The sequence below is a fragment of the Pygoscelis adeliae genome, unplaced genomic scaffold (genome assembly GCF_000699105.1).
Source record: "Pygoscelis adeliae isolate BGI_AS28 unplaced genomic scaffold, ASM69910v1 Scaffold186, whole genome shotgun sequence".
Taxonomy (NCBI): domain Eukaryota; kingdom Metazoa; phylum Chordata; class Aves; order Sphenisciformes; family Spheniscidae; genus Pygoscelis; species Pygoscelis adeliae.
Window position 1 is genome coordinate 3,389,239 of NW_008825071.1, and position 7,006 is coordinate 3,396,244.

Sequence of the window (7,006 nt, forward strand, 5' to 3'; positions counted from 1 at the left end):
GCTCCCTCGGGCCCGCCTTAGGAGGGCTGCCGTGAGCCTGCTCGCTGTTTCGTTTCCTCGCTGTGCAAGGTTGCAAGCCTTTTTTTTCCTCCTCCCTAAGGAGACTGACTTCTACAAGGCTTTTAAATGCAAGCAAAGAACTTACCGTTTTTAAAATTTTTTTAAAAAAACTTTTGGTGGGAACTCTCTGTGAAGAGAGCATCGGGATGAAAGGCAGAATGGTAACCTCGGTGTGTCCCCTTTGCACTCTGGGGTGTAAATGCGTCTGTGCTGGCTATACTGACCCAACAGTTCTCTGCTGATAAAACCCCACTCTGCTCAGTGACGCGAAACAAGCTATACTGAGGTAAACGGCTTTATACCTCACACACCCAGGCTCAGCTCTCGCTGTCCTCACCAGCAGTTGCACAACTAGGGCTATAAAATAATTTTAACTAGTGGGAATCGTTCTCTTATTCATTTTTTAGTTTGTTTCTAGCTTGTGCAAGGCCCGGGAGTTTAAGGCTGTGATCTTTTACGCAGCGATCCCTGATACTTGGTGGCTGGGGAGCAAAGATACAGTCTGCTTCCACCCCCTTACCTTTTTAACTTTCTGCTTGCCGTGTTGCTGCAAGCACAGTGAAGATCTTGCGGGCAGGGTACTGGCTGTGGATCCTGGTTTGGAGAACACCTGCTTTCATGGATGCAGCTATACCAGCAATCCGTGCAGATCAATTCTGGCAAAATATGTGCAGTGGTCATGAAGGCTTCTCCGTTAATCCCCTCGGCTGGGAGTTCACGGGACTGAAAAGCAGGCAGCAGTTACAGTCACCGAAGGAAACAGCACTGGTGTATGACAAGGCGCCTATACAAAACACTGCTGGTGATTACTCTTTTTTACATGTGGAATGGCTCCATTAAACCTGTTGGTCTAATTATTGATGCCATTGCCTTAGGAGTTGGTTCAGAAGTGCTGTCGTGTAATACACGTTAGAATTTATCCCCTAGTTTTACGGATAGCACCTCGTTATTGGATTGCAGAAGGATGAGAATTAAACATATATAGTAAATAAACAGCAGATGAGAACAGGCAGGCTTTATTAAATCAAGCGGATCTATAAATGGCTGTAGAGAATTAGGGTTAACCTGGAGAGCACAGAGACCTCTGCTTAGGTACGTCAGACCTGTTGCTGGAGGACCACTGAATGAAAGACAAAACTTGCATTCTACCTATTTTTTGTTTATTACTTTGCCCGGTTCTTAGTTTTAGTTCTTCATTTGACTTCCGGTTTGGTGTGTGCACAGGTAAGTTAGTTAACGATGAATTGCAGCTATAACATGTCTACTTACTATTACAGTAGTATAAGAATAACTATTTATTGCTGTATAATTAGAACAATTCAATACTTTACCATGGGAGAGCGCACATACTAGGACTCCACAATGCCGTCGTTGTATTGCATTTGTGAGGATCTGTTTTGCTAGTGGTGCTCCACTGCGAATACCTTTACTGTTTACGAGAGACAGAGATGAAAAATTAATGGCAGAACATGCTACTTCCAGGCTGTTCGCTTTTTTTTTCCGGGCTTACTCTGGTGCAACTATATTGGATTCACTAGAGTGACTTCCCTATTATTCCTGACTTTCACTGGAGGAGAAATACCTTCCTTTAATTTAGCATTCTTTGGGTTTTGTTACATATTTTAAATCAGTCCATAGTTTGTTAGGCTCTTCTTTCTTCAGTGTTCAGTGGTGGTGTAGCAAGAATGGAGAGGACAGACCTGGTCAAGAGGTTAACAACTTTATATCCGCATCCTTTCATTTACTCTCTATAACGTAATATTCGTATCTCCTTTTTCGGAAGGCATATCTGGCGAGGAGGTTGCAGTGAAACTTCCTGTTCACTTTGTTGCGAGGCTTCCGCATGGAACTAAAGACCCCTGTTAATGAGATCAAAATACATACATATATTTTACATACAATTTTTTAGTATATGAAAACATCTGACCGTACAAAATACTTTAAGTAATTATTTGCAAAACAGTGTATGTGTTTGCACCTTACTGGGTTGCATAGGTTTATTTTTGATTAGTGCTGATTTGAATTAAAATGTCCCCCACAATACAAAATGAGAATTTTCTTGCCAGTTAATGAAAAAAAGCAATCGCGCCTGATTTTGCACATGCACTGCGTGCAGGAAATCCACTAAATCCTGTGCACGTTGTGTTTGCAGGATCAGGACCATCATCTATGGAATTGGTTTTAATAATTGCGTTCAGCCTGATATCTTCCATGCCAAAGTTTAGTGGCAGTTACTGAACTTACTGAACAAAACTGAGGCTTTTTCCAATGGGGAAGATTACTGTACCTTAATTTTAAATGCAGTAGGATTCAACTTAGGGTCTAGTCTTGTAAGTTTTGGGGCGTATTCTGCCAAACAAGTCTGTGCTGAGTATTAACATTACTCACACAGCAATAAGACGCTCCCTACCCTTAGGGCTCAGCAGGGTGCTTTTACAACATTCCCGGTTTCTTCTGGCTTGGGAACTCAGGATGAGCTTGGCCCACGGTACAGATACTCAGCTTGACGGTGAGTCACACGCTCCTAAACTGCCAATTCATCAGTCAAATATTTATCAGTGTCTTTGCTATGGAGAGATAAAATCTGATACACTGTGAGAGAAGGAAAAAAAGTGGCAAGTTGTGCAGTTTTATTTGTCATTGCTGAGATTAGGGAGAAAAATAGCCTAGGATTCATGGTCACCGTGTCATATGAAAATAAATTAATTTACACAGTTCTGCTTAGGACTTAATGTAACTTCTGTGCTGTAAGTTAGAAAAGGAGTTAGAAATCCACATCCCGTGCCCTGACATTACTTTCAGGAACTGACAGGCAAAGTAAACTTGGAGAAAACAGATTCAAAGCCGTATTTTTGCCCTTCCCATCAGTCTTGGCAGGGATCTGCAGGGTCCTGGCTAAGCTGAGTGGTGGTAGGGCTGGTGTGGTAATGTCCCTTTTGAGCTCCTCTGCCACAGCGTTGCATGGCGGGAGGGGAAAGTGCCTGGTGACAAAAAAAAACATGGGCAGATGGAGAGGGATGAGGAATGCGTCTGAACTGCTGCCGAATACCTGCCACGCCGCCAGAGCCTGCGCTGTGCTCGAGCTGGCCAAGAAACAGGTTTCAGCAACAGCTGGTGACACTGCCACGCCATGAGAAGAAAACCAGGTTGTACCTATCCCAACTCACCTTTTCATAGGTACGTGCGTGAGATTTCAAGCTACATACCTTTGCAGGTGTGAAAGCCTCTGTCAGGCGAGGGATTCGCTGGCGTCTTGAGCGGCTGATCTCTGGCAGAGGTGTATTTCCATGGTCCAGGCTGGACCCTGCATTTGGCACCTCCCTCTCCCAGAGCCGGAGATGGGAGAGGCAGCATGTCTGCAGCCTGCTGCGCCGGGCAGGTACAGCCTTTAGAAATGGTGTCGCTGCTCCTGATGATTAATACCGGTGGGAAAAAGCGTGAGGATTTTCTGTGACTAGGTGTGGCAGGATCCCTTGTGAAACCCTGCTTGTTCTAAAGGTGCTTGGCCTCAGGGGTCTTAAGATTTCCCCAGTGACTCTTAAATTTTTGCACGTTTCTAATGGTATTTAGAGCCCGATCGTGGAAGATGCAGATATCTTTTGAGGTTTTCTGTCATCGTGCCTTAGTCTATGTGCACACTCGGCAGATGGGACTAGTTTGGCGAGGCCGTGGTGTGCCAAAACTGATCCTAGTAAGAGCAGAGACATATGGGGAGAACCCAGTTATGAAACTCGGTAGTTTCTGACACTTGCATTCACCTTCTTTGGGGGGGGGGGAAAGCTGGTTTATACTATTTTAATTTCTGGTTATATTCTTATGGATATTGTGATTCGACACCTTCTGCTGGTGCGTTTTCAGGGGCACACACACCCCGCAGGCAGGCGGTGGCGGGTGGGCGGTGGTTTAGTCTTGTGGTGTGTGTGCAGGCTCTGTTCTGGGAACGGAGATTCCAGATCAGGTTTTTCTTCTGACTTGCCTACCCTGAGCATACCAGGTAATCCCTTCATGAATCTATTGCTTGTTCAAACAGGTTTGTGTGGATGGGGCGGGGGGAGCAGGGGGGGCGGAGAAAAAGAAGTGCTGTTGTTCTGCTCTCATTGTTGAGTTATGGGAGTCGCTCGATACTTTGGATCTGCAAAAAGGCCTTTTTTAAACCTTCCTTTACTTTTTGCATGAAAAAAAAATGCTTTGAATTTTTAAAAGGCTGAATGTTTTGTGGAGCAATCAGAAAATTTAACAAGGATTACTCTAATTTGGTTTAAATCGGATCTTTGGGCCAAGAGTGTCCCATTTGTGCATCCAAAGCTTTAAGGAGCTGTTGAAGCTGCTGGAAGGCTTGTTGCTGTATGTGCTTCTGGGTGTCTCCTTCGCCCTGCTTCGCTAGACGCTAATCACCCCCCAGATAACACAGCAGCCTCTTGATGTGTACTAACAAAGGCAGAAACCAGAGCAGCCTCCACATTGCAGGCGTTTATGCTGGGGGTGTGCAGGTCTTCAGCAGCAGGAGGCAAATGAGAAAGCAGAAAGGAGCTGGCTTTCTTCCTTACCCCTCGGGTTCTGCAGTAATGACGACTCAGATGGGCTTGTAAGGGTGCAAGCCGAGTGGTTACAGAGGAACCATTCAAAAAGCGTCACTTAGGAAATCGTTTGACTGCTTGAGTAAGTCAGTGGCAGCAGTAGTCAGCCCTGCTGTGTTCCAGGGATGTGGGCACAGATGGGTTTGCTGTGTCTGTCTCAGCTCTCATAACTCGTCGCATGGCCTCAAGAGCGTTCCTCAGTCCCATTTACGAAAAGCAGAAGTAATTATTTCTTGTTTCTGTAGAGCTGGGGATCTTGTGAGCGTCACTGGTACCGCTTAACAGTTAAGTGCAATCCCAGTTCAGAAACTGAGGATTCACCGGTAAGGTAAAGGCTGAATTTAGCTCAGATGGGGTATATTGCAGCAGGGGGATGTTGTCTAAGCTACCATCCTGCCCAAAGCCCAGTGGCAGCAGGGCTTGAGCTGTCCTCTCATTTCTCTGGGAGAGGAAGAGCGCAGTATAGCAAGGGAGCAACGTGTTCTGCCTTGACTTGCAGCAAGCAGGGTGGCTCCTGTACAGAATCACGACAACGTGAAGATGCTGTGCCTTTCCTGCGGCTCTTCTGGCAGTAGAGAGATACAAGGCTACATTTTAAGATCCCAAATAAAAGTGATTCTCCTGTGTTTTGAAGTATTCTCATAATTTTAAAACAAAGACGCTACCCCCCCCTTTGTTTTCCTTTGTTCCTTGAATAGTTAATGACTATTAAAACTAAGTCATTTTAATAAAGAGCTCAGTTTAATAGTATCTTTTTGAAATTCATGAGTTGCCTTCAAAATAAGTGTCACGGTGTAAAATTTTGAGTTGTAGGGACAAATAGGTAGTTAAGGTCTGAAGCAGTCCAGGCTGTTTCACTCAGCGCTGTTCTGCAGGGTTTACAAAACCAAAGCAGTACAACAAATAGTCAGATCCTTGTAAATGCGTATATTTATTAGTAGGAGTCCCTGCACTCTTGTGTTACAAATCATGCTAAAAAATCGAGCTCCAGTTCTTTCCCTTTCTGCTGGAATGGTTGAAAACATACACTGTATTTACAGGGGTGCAGTAAAACAAGTGAAAAACCTGTCCGTATTTTTACTGTGTGGTGTGCCTACAGTGTTTGGTGCAGCAGGATCCTATTCACAGGTTCAGGCTTTAGATGCTGCCAGAGTTAAAATCAAATCAAATTGTCATCATAGCAGCAGTAGTTGTAACAATGACCAAACATTACTTTAAACTCATTCAGTTTCACGTAAACAAAATCAGATGAAGAGAGACATTGACAAAATACCATCTATAGTAATCCACTTAATCTGTGTCCTGTAAGGATTGTTGGGGTCCTACATCTGTCTGAGGGACAAAAATGTATTTTTATATAGGATGTAGGTTACATGGTTGTACTTTGAAAATCCAGCTTTGTTCTTGCCTCCATGTTATGGTGCCATGTAGCATGTTCAGGGGTTAGGGTTTGCCTCAGTTTCTTTAGGTTTTTTTTTTTCCTTATGCCATTGTGTTGGGATATGGTTTTCCTTTGGCTGGCTGTTTCCTTCTGCCTCAAGGCTGGACATCTGCTTACTCTGCATTGGGGTTTCTGCTTTGGTCTACTCATTCCCATTATAGGCCTTTTGGCTTCAATAAGAGGAATATTACACTGAAGGTCTCTGAAACTGCGTATGAAATACTCTCCTGTCATATGGGTGAAAAGTATGGAAGATGTGTCCATGTGAGATTGTGCTAGTGCTATCTGATGTATCAACCAATACATGTTGAGGTATTGTCTTGCTAAGTATCTTTATTTTTTACGTTCAGAGATTGATATATGCCCTTCTTGAGTATATTTGTACAGCTAAATCCTCTTCAGATTTGAAGTCTCTGCATCCTGTTGACTTGGTGGAGCCATGCCATCAAACATCAGCTCCTGTACTGGCATCTGCTGTCTCTGGATATAGAATCATAGAATCACAGAATCATAGAATAGTTTGGGTTGGAAGGGACCTCTAAAGGTCATCCAGTCCAACCCCCCTGCCATGGGCAGGGACATCTTCAACTACATCAGGTTGCTCAGAGCCCCGTCCAACCTGGCCTTGAATGTTTCCAGGGACGGGGCATCCACCACCTCTCTGGGCAACCTCTTCCAGTGTTTCACCACCCTCAGCATAAAAAATTTCTTCCTTCTATCTGTCTAAATCTACCTCCCTTTAGTTTAAAGCCATTCCCCCTTGTCCTGTCGCAACAGGCCCTCGACCTGCTGGCCACGCTTCTTTTGATGCAGTCTAGGGTACGACTGGCCTTCTGGGCTGCGAGCGCACATTGCTGGCTCATGTCCAGCTTCTCATCCACCAGTAACCCCCAAGTCCTTCTCAGCAGGGCTGCTCTCAATCCCTTCA